We start from the raw sequence: 13,347 nt of genomic DNA on the forward strand, positions 1-13,347 counted from the left end.
CATTACCGCTGCAATTAGAGTTGGTAGAAAAAGCTAAAAATATTCGAGAAAATATGAGAGAAAGCAAAAAAATTCTAACTCTACTTGTTAGCTGACAAAGAAATGCTGCAAAAAGTGTGGCTCTGCAATTCAGTAAAAATTAGACTCTCTTTCTCTACAATTCTGTCACTTTTCTTATCGTCACCTCTTTGCCAGCATCTCTTTCTCTAGACTTTCCAATTTATGACAAGAACACAATTAAAATAATCCTCTCCCACCATGTATCCCCTCACTACCCTACTGAATCCCTTCACTGATTTTGTTTTTTGTTTTATAAGTTGTAAATATTAATAATTTACAAGTTGTTCACATTAATAGTATTATGTGAATGTTTAATAGAGGTGCAGTTTATAAATGGCCTTTATTATACAAGGCAGGCTTGATGTTTAAATGAGAGGGCAAAAATTTGGCACTTAGTTCTTAAATTTTTCCATGCTGCAGTCTCTCTCAGCTAGGGTGGCCATCACCGGTTTTCTGCTACTCTGTCCTCCGTCCTCTATTGATACAAAACTGGATGCCTTTATGTCCTCTTGAAGAGAAAAATAGAGGACATAAAGGCGTCTGGTTTCGTATCAATAGAGGACGGAGGACAACCGGACTGTCCTCTACGGTGGCCACCCTACTCTCGGTTAAGTTATAAAACCAGCCCACAGACTTTTACTCCAGATTCTCAAACTTCTTAAAAAGTGGTCCCTATCCCCATTGTACAGGTGGAGGACCAGAGCCGCAGGGAGATTGAACAAATATCCTAACACCACATAATGAGCTGTTGTCAGTGCCAGGAACAGTATTATAGCTCTGTTATCCTCAGGGTACTTGGTGTCCAGAATTACACTGCATACCACATTTTGCTTCAGGAATCAGCATCTAAGGACTAATTGTGAAGAACTGAGCAAATACATTTCAGAGGCAGACTGGAAGGTGTTGGAAATTGCTGGTGGAGCGCAGGAAATAGGTACAGAACTCAATATTATTTTTTCCGAGACCATCAATTCTTTTACCTCAAAGTGGTGTGGTTTCTAGCTGCAGCACATCCAAACTTGCAGTCTTTTACTAGTCCTGAGAGGATTGTGGGTCACAGAAATAAACTGCATGGTTTTAGGCACTAAGCAGGGCTGTCATTAAGGAGAAAGGCAGGGCTAGGCTTGGAGCTCTTCCTGGGTGGCTCTGCTAGATGAGGCAACATGCGGTGTTAAAAGACTACGAAGCGGCTTTGCAGGACCTTGGAGTATTGCTTCCACCCCGCAGTGGGCAGTGCTGGGCCAGCCATGGGAGCACTGGTAGGCAGCTAAAGAACTATGCAGTGTTGGGTAATGATCAAAGCTACAGCAAGATGGTGAAGAAAGTAGCTGTTTCAGTACAAATGGCTTCCCGACCTCATTCCGATTGGAGTCTGCAAGCCACTATGGTACCCAGCAGTTATATCTAGGTGAGCTTCCCCAAAAGCACAGAGATAGTGCTATATAAAAATAATAAAAGGAAGGGTGCTTGTAGTAAAATAAGCATATGTTTAAGCTGTAAGAAAGAGCTGCTGAGGAAACACAAGAACAAACTGCCCTATCATTCAATTACATTTTTTTCAATGCTATATCAGATGACTAAATGGTTACGACTGGTTAGGCACTGTGATCAAGTGGCTAAAATACCCACTGATATGATAACTTGATCATACATTTTAGTATTTGAAGCTTTTTATGGATCAATGGCCTCCTTCCCCCCACTCCCCCACACACTCTCACAAATACCCCCTTCAGGTATAAACTGACACACAGCCACGCAGGAAAGAACAGAATCCCATTAGCAATTGTTCTTTTAATTCATCCTCTACAGATCAGTCAAGGACCTGGCTCTTGAAGAAATGCTGCTAATTTAGTTTCTAGCATCACCAAAATGGCTCAGGAGAAAGGCTGCAGTTGGTAAGAATTCCTAGGGAAATATATATTTCAGGACACCCCCCTCCCCCCAACCCCAGCAAATGAACTGATTCAGAGAGAAAAAAAATTAAACATCTGTTAAGGAACCTGGTGCCCTGCTACCTCCTCCCCATGGTAACTAGTGCAGAGAGAGCTGATATTGTTTCACAGATGCCTCCAGGTCTATCCTCTGCTGTGTTGCCTTTGATTTGCTCATCGTTCTCTTCACTGTGTGCAATGAGTATGTCACTGCAAAGCACAGCAGAGAGCACAAGAGGGCTGGCTCATAGCATCAAAGGCATAGTCTCAGCCCTACAAGTAACATAAAGAGCAGCAGAAGAGAAGGCTACTATGTGCCAAGCTACCCCAAAAAATGTATTTTAATTTATTCCTGAAAGAAGACCAGAGAACAAAAAGGATGGAAGAGCTGCATGGAGGCAGGCTCAAGCACCAACAGATATCCCTGGAACATAAAATTCTTATTAATGGCTATACATGAAAGTTATGCATCTGCCATCAGCTTTACAAATAACCTTCCCTGTTAAACAAAACAATCCACAGTAATCCTTCCTTGGACGTGTCTCTAGAAGCAGACCCTGGAGAACTAGACAGCTGCATGGTGAATTCAAGATGAATTCAAAGAAGGGTTTCCTAAGGAAGTTTTCTAGTTTCCCACCTGGAAATGCTTCCCTGAGTTCACAATAACTGGAGAAAGGGCCATGTTCCAACACCTGCCCCTCCGATGAGAGATTCACCTGGGGTCGTTCCAGTAGGAAGCCAGGTTTGCTTAGCTGCTAAGACAAGCAGTCGTATAGAAACACCAGGAATAATAATTTCACAGTTAAAGATTTTGAAGGCTTTTCAGCTTATTGAAGTGAATATGGCCAGATATTTTGCTACACTTTTTTATTACAATTAAGTTTGATTGACAAGACTCCAAGATGCATTTCTTTCCGGTTGCCTATATCTTGGCCCAGGTATGAACCATGACCTGATTTACACAACTGAGCCCCAGTGGGATGGGTCTAGGAAAAAGGCAAGTGTAATCCTATGAGGTATCAGTCAACGTATCTCCAGAAGAGAATGGGAACCATTCCTATAGCAACCTATATCTCCGGATCTCAAAACACATGACAAGAAATTAGTCCTACAACAGCCATACAAAATAGATGTGAGAAGTATTTTTCTCACCTTGACAGACTGCCATTTGGTTTCCCAAAGACATGAAGAGTCTCAGCAATGCACGCTTAACTTATCAGCAGCAGGATTAAAATTAGTGCAACACGGAAAACTAAAAATTGTGGTTATGACAGTACCTAGAATTCCAGGTAGACAGTACCAGGTAGACTGGGTAAAACTGGCCTTCCAGACACTCACTTACCAGTTTCTTAGTTCACAAACATTGCATACAATATAGTGTCAATGGTGACGCTGATTCCATCATGATCGACCCTGATGACTGATATTCAAAGTGGGGGAATCCAAGGTGGCAAGATCCACCAAGCAGAAAAGCAATAAGTAGGATGAAATCTTTGCTTAAATCCTATTAACGGAATAAAATGCAAAGTGCATCAATTATATCCAAATGGGATGAATGCCATAATTAGAACTTCAGAGACAAGTGGAAATATTTTGTAAAGCAACAGGTCAACTTCAGCCACATTGAAAACATGCAAAGTTACACTGAGCCTTTACTGATCATAAAACAGTGACGCACTGAAAGGAGCCTACACATATACGTATCTTTACCTGTTTATGACTGTTTGTACTAATGGGTGTGCCCTTAGCACAAATACAGCCATCTTATACCCAGACATCACATACATCATATTAACATTTACTTCTAGGACAGCATGCACCGCTCTTGCCTCTGCATCAGGGTAAAACAGAGCCCCAGTAGGGTGTTGAGAGATATATTGCCATCTTTCACAAGAGCTTTACTATAGGTCCTACTACCTGTGGCAATTATAGATGCTTATTACATATTTTCAGCATGTCAGGCTACAAGCAGGGAAACCTCCCCAGGTAATAAAATGAATTTCCCATGTGTGGCACCGGGAGATGAAAATTAAGTTTCTATCCTCAGCTTTAGAAACAAAAGTGGGGAAAAAAGCATTTGCTGCAGAACAAAATGCCAGCATTTTGAAATCAAAGGTCTTCCTAAAAAATAACATAGAAAATTATATAACATACATAAAAATAACTGACAGAGGGATAATACTTTAATCTTCACAAGTGAGAGGAGAGAAAAAAGACACAAGAGGCCAAAGTGATTTTTCAGTCACTACTATATTTATAAGGGTAAGATTAATAGTAGGTGGTTTTGATTTGTTTTTTTAACATTTCATTGTATGGAGCTGCCTGACAGCCACATTTTGAAGGCTGCTTTTGAGCACTAACAGAAAATTCCATAACCAAGATAGCCTGCCACTGTGAAGAACAGCGACAGTATTTTTTAATATTTAGTGCCATAGGCATCTATAGAGCTTTACAAGAGTAAGCATAGAAATCCTGCCCTGAAAGGGATTTTGATCTAAGGGCCAGATGATGACAGGTTTGTTCAAGGGGGTTGAACAGGAGTCCTTTTGCTTAATTCAGAACAAAGATTGCATAAAATTAGCGTCTCTGGGGTATTAAGAAACAGGCCTATGTCTTGCTTGTTCCCTGATGACTCAAGACTGCAGTGAGGAAAGGAAGGGCTTAACACTATCTTAACAGCAGAACGCACATTCTCCCATAGGCCCAATTTAACACCATAAATTAGGCTAATCTAGAAAACAAAGAGAACCAGAAGTCATGGAAGTATGGGTTCCAGCTAGAGTAACAATGATGTGAGATGATGTAGTTTGCAGAAGCAGATACTTTAAGTAGGAGGCCATAAAACAGAGGAAGAATAAAAGTCCCTGGCAGCAGAGGCTTGAAGCAGGAAGCAAATTTGGGGGAAGGAGTAGGAACAACTAAAAGCAAGATAGTTTGGTGCAGGTATTGAAGGAGATCTTTGTGTTACGAGAAAGATACAGAAACCTGCAAGTGGGAAGAAAGCTGTAAAAAGAACAGACAAAATGGTGAAACATATAGCGGGGAAGGTAAGGGGAAAACAAGTCTTACATGGAAGAATATCAGTTGCACAAGTCTGTGAACATGAAAAAGAACAGGAATTTGAAATATGTAGAAACAAAAAACTATAAACGAACAAAGTAGAAAAGTAGCTGGTCACGTAGGTTTAATGGTAAAAAAGGAAGATCGTTTTAGCACCATCATAGACCAGAGGGGACAGAGTAAGGACTTTATAGAAATTCAGCAATGACAGAGGCCTGTACAACTGAGAGGGAGTGAAAACTCAGCATGAAAAGGAATGAAGCACTGAAGCACTGAAATACGATGAGCACCTTAAGGCTGAGAGAAGGACATGGAAGATAATATTTAAAAAACACCTATACATAAACACCTCCAAAGGGCATTAGTTAGGGGTTAGAGGGCTGACCCACAGCCCCATTTTTCTTTTCCCAGATTCAGACAAGAAACTACAGAGACTTCCAGCAGCTAGAACTGACAGTGACATTTCAAGTCAATGGGAATCTATTTTACTCCTCCTCCCACAACACAAATGAATAGTAGTGCTAATAAAATCCCACTGCTATTATAAATTGACAAACAATCCTGCATTTATGCCTTCTGGCAAAATCTACCTCTAAACAAGCTCAGAAATCATTCTGAGATACACCATGACAAAAGAAAATACCAGCCTCTTGTTACTTATATTCCCACCTTTCTAATTAGCTTTGGACATTAGTGGACATACTTTATTTTATACTTGCAGCCTCAGATGAATCACATTAAACATCTACTATTTTATTCACAGGATTTAATGTGGTATGATTACAGCTTTTATCACATTTTATCAGATGCTTCTGATCAAGATGGATTTTAAATTCATTACGTCAAAATAACTTTGTTCAAGATATAATGAAAAACCATGGCCAGTGGTTTCAAGTGCAATTTTCTTCTAACTGCCAATGATGTGCATTATAAACAGAAATTAGGCAAGTGTTTACATAACAAAAATTGATTAGATTTGGGATTTATATTTAAGGTTTAATCTGTGTACATGTTTATCTAGCAAAAGCAAGGCAAACTGTTGCCACAGTACTCTCTTTAAATGAATTTCCTCAGAAAGGATAGAGATGACTTTTTTTCCCTTTTCTTTTAAACAGCATAATGGAAAAAGAAGCCCTTTTGCCTTTCTCAATTAGAAATTCACACCAAAATAATTCTAAAATGACAAAAAATATATATAAATTGTTTACAAAGGAGAAATAAAATGTAAAGTATATGCAGTGAGCCTCTCAGATTTCCACGGATGTGCAGCTATACCTTGACTTTAGCAAGACTTTTGATGGTGTCTCCCACAATATTCTTATTCATAAGCTAAGGAAATAGAGACTAGATTAAAGTATAGTAAGGTGAACTGCTTAGATCACTGTGCTGGGAAGTAGCTGGGAAGTTGGGGTTTCCCAGGGGTCTGTTCTGGGTCTGGTATTATTTAATATCTTCATTAATGATGTGGATGATGGGATCCAGTGCACACATAGGACATTTTCCAGTGACATCAGGTGGGGTAGAGCTGAAGACACCCTGAAGGGTAGGACTAGGATCCAGAATGACCTTGACAGACTGGAAAAAATGGTCTACAATCAAACAGATGAATTCAACAAGGACAAGTGCAAAGTCCTGCACTTGGGACAAAATAATTGCATGCATAAATTCAGGCTGGGAATGTCTGGCTAGGCTGCAGTACTGCAGAGAAGGACCTGAGGGGTTACAGTGGACCATAAACTGAACATAACCCAACACTGAGTGTGCTTTTGTTGCAAAGTGGCCAACCACAACTGTATTAACAAGTGTTAGGCCTGTGCAAAGTCACTAGTGTTCACTTCGGATTTGGCCATTTCGGGGGACAATGATTTGATTTGGTGATTCAAATCACTGCCCTGAATTGATTTGGCAGAATCTGATTTGGTGATTTGGCTCCTGCTGAATCTCTGAATCACCCACGTCCATCCCCCGTCAGCTCCCCCAGCCAGGCAATCAATGGCTGTCCCACCTGCCCCAGCTCCCGGCACTGAAAAAAAAAGCCCCAACTAAATGGGTGCTGTCGAGTGGGGGGGGGGGCGATCCCCACAGCCCTCCACTGCCCCATGCTGCATGGGGCCTCTGCACAAGCCCCCCAAGCCCTTCCTGTTCCCCCAGCCACCCCATGGCTGCCCCATCCACCACAGCTCCAGCCCTTTAAAAATAAAACAAATAAAAAAACAAGAAAACCCCCTGTGCTCAACATTTGTGGTGGAAGAATATATACATATTGGAAAGAGTCCCGCACAGAGCAACAAAAATGATTAGGGACCTGGGAAGCAACACTTATGAGGAAAGGCTGAAAGAATAAGAGTTATTTAATCTGCAGAAGAGAAGACTAGAGGGATTTGATTACAGTCTTCAAATACCTGAAGGGCAATTCAGAGGGGATGCAGATACGCTTTTCTCCATGACCTCAGGGAACAGAACCAGGAGCAATGACCTCAAGCTGCAACAGGGGAAATTTAGATTGGAGATTAGGAGAAATGTTCTGACTGTGAGGATGGTCAAGCATTGGAACAGGATAGCCAGAGGAAATGTGAAATCTCCATCCCTGGAAATTCTCAGGACCAGGTTGGACAGACACTTGGCTAGGATGGTTTAGTTAGTAACAGTCCTACTTTGATCAGGGGGCTGGAGTAGATGACTTAGTGAGGTCCCTTCCAACCTGACTTTCCTGTATCTTGGATGTGTGTTGCAAGACAGAAATAATTTTAACAAAAAGCTGAAGCATTTTTCTTAGAGGTGCACCGATATATTGGTCCATATCACATTGGCATTGATAAAAGGAAAATAGACATTATTGGCAGTCAGCTTTTTTGGCTGATGTGGCTGATAATGTTGCTGATAAATGCCACATGCAGCCAGGAGTTCAGCTTGGCAGCTTAGTGAGCAGTATTAGGGTGGTAAGTCTGTCAGGGGAACAGGGCACGGGAGGGCAGAGGTGTAGGGGGCGCAGATCAAGGACCCAAAGGTGAGAGGAGGAGTGGGGCAGGAGCAGGGGCAGGCACTACCCACTCCAGCTGGTGCAGGGTGTGGGATAGAGCCCTGAGCGGGTCATCCAGGGGGCGCAGGGGTGGGCAGCTTCTGCCCCTGTGCACACCCCCAGGGGAAGGCATAGGGGGTGTGTACACCCCAGAGCTGTGCACGGGGTGAGGGCAGGCTGCCACTGTGGGCTAGGGCTGGAGGTGGTGCCGGGGGTGGGGCAGGACTGAGTTCGGGGTGGGCGGTGGCAACGGCACTCAGAGGGAGGGTTTGGGAGGGCTACGCTGAATTTTGAGTTGGATGTAGCTCCCCCCCCCGGTAACCCACCCTCCCAGTGCTGCTGCTGCCTGCCTTGAGCACAGCCCCAGCCCAAACCCCCTGCTGGGAAGAGCCTGACACCACCCCTAGCTCCAGTCCACAGCAGCAGCCCACCCTTGCCCCATGCACAGATCCAGGGAGCACATGCCCCCCCACATATGCCTCCCCTGGGGGTGTGCAAAGCGGTGGAGGCTGCCCTCCCCATGAGCCCCAGATGAACCGCTCACTGATCTGTCCCATTCTCTGCCCCACCCCAGCTGTGCAGCACATGCCCTTGCCCCAGCCCCACTGCCTCCCCACCACAGGAACCTTGATCTGCCCCTCCCATGCTTCTTCCCTCCCCCCATCCCTTCCCCTCCACATTCTTACCAGTCAGATGCTGTTCTCCAAGCTGCTGGACTGCATATCAGCAACCAAATCGGTATTGGCCAATATGGCTCATTAATAATTGGCCATCAGTATCGGCCCAAAAAATCTTTATTGGTGCACCTCTTAATTTTTCTTTGTCTTCTGTTGAGATGCCAAGTTCTCACACTACTCCACCCACTGCTTCTGCCTTCCTCCAAATAAAAACACCACTGGATAATATATATCCAAGTCCCTTTTCTAGAATTGACTTTGATTTAAAATATAAAACAACAATATAAAACAAAAGAAATATAAATATAATACAATGGAACACAAAAGAAATCTATACTTGGACACTTTAAAGAGCTACTCCAACAGGCTCCTGGTCTCTCTTTGTGGTATCTTCCTTAGAGAGCCACCCCACTTTTATACCCCTGTGTGAGGGAGAAGGTATTCCACTTGGTAGCCTGCCAAAGTGCAAATGCAAGTAACTTCATATCCCCCCCCTCCAGGGCCTGAAATTCTAACAATCCCATCATACTACAATTAATATAGATAGACCCAAATGCTCAAATTTTGCATCTGTCCAGACCCAAATCTGACTTTACATTTCAGATCACTCTCATGTATAGCAATTCTCAACCAGAATGCTATGGCACAAGATAAACCTAGAAATTTCAACTAGAAATGCATAGTTGTGGTCTTTCTGAATTCTTTGCAACAAAGAAACTGCTCTATTATTTTTCTGAAGCCAAGAAAACAGTTAAAACTAAGAGCTGGCATTTTCCAAGTGATCCCTCAAATCTAAAAAGGTTGAGAACCACTGCTCTAGTAAGTTGGTAAGTAGTAGCTTGTAACTTTGACTCTACAATCCAAGTGGTTTTTCCAGTGATAAAACCCCCAAAAGATAGAAATCACAAATCAGGGGTTCCATTGTGATTAAACAGAGCGAAGGGGTAAGACTTGGCCTGCAGCACAAACTGGACTTGTTATTCTTTGGCTTCAACATTAAGAAAATGAAGGAATTTGATATCTTAACTATTAGAGGCCAGGATCAGCCCTTGCATGACTGTACCATCTCCACTGAGGCTGATTATATCAAAGGTAGATATACTACCAAGTGCTACAACAGCTACCTGATTAAGAAAGAAACTTTCAAAATAGAAAACAGTGAAGACACAGTTAATAATACACACTTTTAGGGTGATTTGCAAATTTAAACCACAAGTCATCATATTACATTATAAATACATGTATATAGATGTTATTTTCCTTCCAGAGAGTCTGGACTACCTATGCTTCTATAAAATAAACAACTTAAAACTATTACTAACCCATGCATTTTCAGCAGCTGCAAGAAAGTCAATCTGCTACAACCATATCATCAAGATATTAGCAGAGGGAATCTGATAAAGATGCCTATTTTCTGCAAACAGCTAACTCAGTATGTGAGGGTCAATAAAAGTTAAATTCTACAATAATATTATACTGTGGAATTCTTACCTATAGCTTCAAAGCTCATCATTTCTTCTAAATTACTGATAATAGAGTCAACTTGCAGTGAAGAAAATAAGAATTAATGACAAGCTGGTTTAATGCTACCCTGGCTACCAATTTACTAAGACTAAAAGGTTGCTAGGCAGACATTAACCCTTCTCAGGTTTTCCTGTAATTAACTTAAGGACATCCTCGTTTTTTGTACCTAGGTTGGGTGTAGCAGAAAGCTCTTGCTACTTTTGTTTAGTGATTATTTTCCCCAGTGTCAACTGAGCAATAAAGACCCAGATCTTCACAGAGGGGTGAGTCTGCCCATGTGGACTAATTGAATAACTGGGACCTTAGACTATAAGCACATTGAAGGTAAAGAACTTGTTTCATTCTGTTTGAACATAAGAGCAAATGTACAGTGTTATACAAGTTGTTTTTAATAATAATATTAAACTATGTTGGCCTGTTCTTTCCCCTGCTGTTGATTTAATATATATAATATGTACATATTCCCTGAAGGAGGGCCAGTATTCAGAATGCCAATTTCAGCATGTGCGTAATAAAACAGTCTGTTCAAACAGCTTTCACTATTGTTGCTGTAACTAGCAGGAACTGTGTGACAAGCCTTTTTCATAGAAGTGTTAAATGTACACTTTGGCCTTGGCCATCCAAGGAAATTATATGCAGAGTAAGCTAGGTTGAGAATATATAGCACCCTACCTACTCCACACTAACTCCCTATGTAGATGTCCTTAGCAAAGAGTAAGTGAAAGGAAGCAATGAAAGTGGAATATGGTGCTTTGCTCTTACTGTTTGCAGGGTGTCCAACACAGAGTTGGTGCAGACTAGCTAGCATGCTATAAATTTTCATTCTAGCCTATTCTGCAATCATTTCCCTGTGCAGATGAGCCCTTACATCAGAGGTGGGCAAAATACGGCCCGCAAGGCCATTCTATCCAGCCCACGGGGCCCCTAAAAAAATTTGGAAAATTAATATTTCTCTGCACTTGGTTCCTGTCAAAAATTACAGGAACCAAGAGCAGTAGGACCCAGGGGAAGCCCAATGGGCTCCAACAACAATGGCCCAGCTGGGGCTTCTGGGCTGTGAGCACGTGGCTCCCCCAGCACAGGAAGCTCACGTAAGTGGGGGGGGGGCCTGGGCAGTGAAGGACCGCGGGGGGAGGAAGCGACTCCTCCCTGCCCCACGCCTGGTAACCCACGCTACCAGCCCACATGGGGCTGCTTGTGCCTGCTCCGGAGAGCCCCACATGTGCCGCGAGCACCTGCAGCATGGGGCACCGGGCGTGGGGTGGGGGGGGCTGCTTCCCCTCCCCACACTCAGCTTTTCCCTGGGCTCCTTCCCTGTGCAGAGAAAAGTGGCCCCTTGCCCACCCCATGGCTGGCGCCCCACGCTGCAGGTGCTCACAGCCTGCACAGGCAGGTTGCGAGCAGCTGCAGTGCAGGGTGCCAGGCATGGGGCAGGGAGGGGCTTCTTTCTCCCCCCCATGCTCAACACCACCTCATAAGCCAGCCCCACTTGCAGGCTGGCAGTGGGGTGGGTTACAAGCTGGTGCTGAGTGCGGGGAGAAGTGGCCCCTCACCCACCCCATGGTCAGCGCCCCATGCTGCAGCCACTCGCAGCCTGCCTGGGGCTGCCTCTGCCTGTTCAGGCTGCGAGCGCCTGCAATGCAGGGCACTGGCCATGGAGCAGGTGAAGGGCCGCTTTTCCCCACGCTCAGCACCAGCTTCTTCCCTGCTGGTGAGCAGGGGGTCAGGGCTGTGCACTGCCCCCTGCCTGTACCACAGGGCTGGGGGGCACTGGGTGTGAGTGGATGGGGAGCCAGTGGGAGCAAAGGGCCTGCACTAGTGTCCTGGGGCCAGTGCCAGCGGGGCCCAGAGCGGGGTAGCAGGAGCGCGGGGTCCCAGCTGGCAGGGGCTCTATGGAGCCAGACCAGCTCCCCCCTCCCTGCTGATGCAGCCCAGCCCAGCTTCATTGACCCCTGCCAGCCTCCGCCCCACTTTGGGCCCCACCGGTGCTGGCCCTGGGACATTGGCCCCAGGACATTACGACATTGGTCCCAAGATGGTGACCAGGGGGCAGGGCACCTGTCAAGTTAATCAGAAAGTTTATTTGCTTCACATTCCCACCCTGCTTGTTCTAGATTAGCTTTCATCTACAGACAAATCCTAACCAGACAACTGCTTCCAGAGTCAGGGAGAGAACAGGAAGGCTGGCCTGAATGTGGCATTCACTTGCACAAGGAAAGTTCCTTTCTGGATCTTTTCTAAAATACAATCTACTCGCTTTGTGGAATTGCAACTCCCTATGATAATAATGGTACAACAGTATTCTCCCCAGGCTTGTTTGCTCCTCAGGTTCCTATCATGGGACTCTTCAACCCAAGCACCAGAGACTCCCTCCTCCACCTTTTTTATTCCTTTAAGGTTCATTATGGCTGGCAGGTGTTACAAGGAAAGGGCAAGGGCATTTCATCCTTTTTTAATCCTCAGATTATTAATCCCTTCTTGCTTTGGAAGATGGATATTTCTCCCCCTAAGGATATTGCTATAAGATATTACTAAAAAGCTACATGAAAACCAAAACCTCTCCTTAGATTTAGCTATGTGGCCAGGCAAGTATTTCCATGACATACCACTTCACAAAAGTAATGGTATATCAACAGGCCCCAGAGCAGCTAGCCAGTTTGCAGTTTTGGTGGAGCAAGCCCCAGCATGCTACAAATGTTCAGGAGCATTTTCACAAATCAACAGATTCAATAATTGAAGGGAAGCGAATCTAACCAGCAAGACAGAAATAAACCAATGAAGCTGTTGTACATGCATTTCCACCTGTTGGCAGGAAAAGACACTTACAAGACAGTAACATGGTTATATTTACATTGGTTTGACTCTGGAATAACTCCAGTGAGTAGTGCAATACTTCTGATTTAAAACTGTAACAAAGTGGAATCTGTCCCACAGTCTCTCTGGCACAGAAAGATTATTATAGAAAGCTTGCTTATGATGAGGTTGTATACTTCCTGATCTGGATCCCCACTGCTATTCAAACTGATAAATAATGTATTTTTAGAAAATTAATAACTGAGTGGTACGAATGTACATG

The 13,347-nt window shown here is 43.8% G+C and overlaps 1 protein-coding gene across 16 annotated transcripts in view; it reads right to left on the minus strand.

The window, feature by feature from the left end:
* ARVCF (ARVCF delta catenin family member) overlaps positions 1–13,347 on the minus strand; it is a 444,623-nt gene that overhangs the window by 377,090 nt on the left and 54,186 nt on the right. The gene's annotated exons all lie outside the window — the stretch shown is intronic.

The sequence above is a fragment of the Crocodylus siamensis genome, chromosome 9 (genome assembly GCF_052110815.1).
Source record: "Crocodylus siamensis isolate JL-2025a chromosome 9, ASM5211081v1, whole genome shotgun sequence".
Classification (NCBI taxonomy): domain Eukaryota; kingdom Metazoa; phylum Chordata; order Crocodylia; family Crocodylidae; genus Crocodylus; species Crocodylus siamensis.